The following is a 1,023-nucleotide window of genomic DNA, read 5'->3' as shown; positions in this document are numbered from 1 at the left end:
TCTAAGACAAGCATCATCAAAATAGAACTTTCTCTCCTTCTCGAGTAGTTTGCACAAGGGATGTGCAATTTTTGAGAAATCTTTGATGAATCTCCTATAAAAACCTGCATGCCCAAGAAAACTTCTAACACCTTTTACAGAAATAGGTGGCGAAAGCTTTTATATTACCTCAACTGTAACTCTATCAACCTCAATACTTTTCTCTGAAATTCGATGACCCAACACTATACCTTCTTTAGCCATGAAATGACATTTCTCCCAATTCAGCACCAAGTTGCAGTCTTCACACCTTTTAAGCACCTCGGCAATATGATCCAGACAACGATCAAAAGAATCACCTACAACTGAAAAATCATCCATGAACATTTCAATAGTGTCATCCACTATATCAGAAAATATTGACATCATACAGAGCTGGAAGGTTGCTGGAACATTGCACAACCCAAATGGCATCCGTTTGAAAGCAAAAGACCCATAAGGGCAAGTGAAGGTGGTCTTCTCTTGGTCTTTCTGGAGCTATAGAAATTTGATTGTAGCCCGAATACCCATCAAGAAAACAATACCAACTCTTTCCTACAAGTCTATCCAACATCTGATCCATGAATGGCATAGGAAAGTGGTCATTTTCTGTCCACGCATTCAACTTTCGGTAATCCATACAAACTCTCCATCCAGTCACAGGCCTCATTGGAACAAGCTCATTTCTTTCATTTGGAACCACAGTAATACCACCCTTTTTAGGCACACACTACACAAGACACACCCAACTACTATCTGCAATGGGATAAATAACTCCCGCATCCAGCCACTTGATGATCTCCTTTTTAACTACCTCTTGCATAGGTGGATTTAATCTTCTCTGGTGCTCGATACTGGGCTTATGATCTAGCATGAGTTGGATTTTGTGAGAGCAAATACCGGGAGGAAACCCAATAATATCTGCAATAGCTCGCTTATACTCTTTAACACAGTCACCAAGCACTCTACTTGTCTTGCATTCAAATCTGCCGCAATGATAACCGG

This window comes from Solanum tuberosum, unplaced genomic scaffold (genome assembly GCF_000226075.1).
Source record: "Solanum tuberosum cultivar DM 1-3 516 R44 unplaced genomic scaffold, SolTub_3.0 scf00014, whole genome shotgun sequence".
Classification (NCBI taxonomy): Eukaryota; Viridiplantae; Streptophyta; class Magnoliopsida; order Solanales; family Solanaceae; genus Solanum; species Solanum tuberosum.
The sequence above is the reverse complement of the archived record's forward strand: the minus strand, read 5'-3'. Positions refer to the sequence as shown.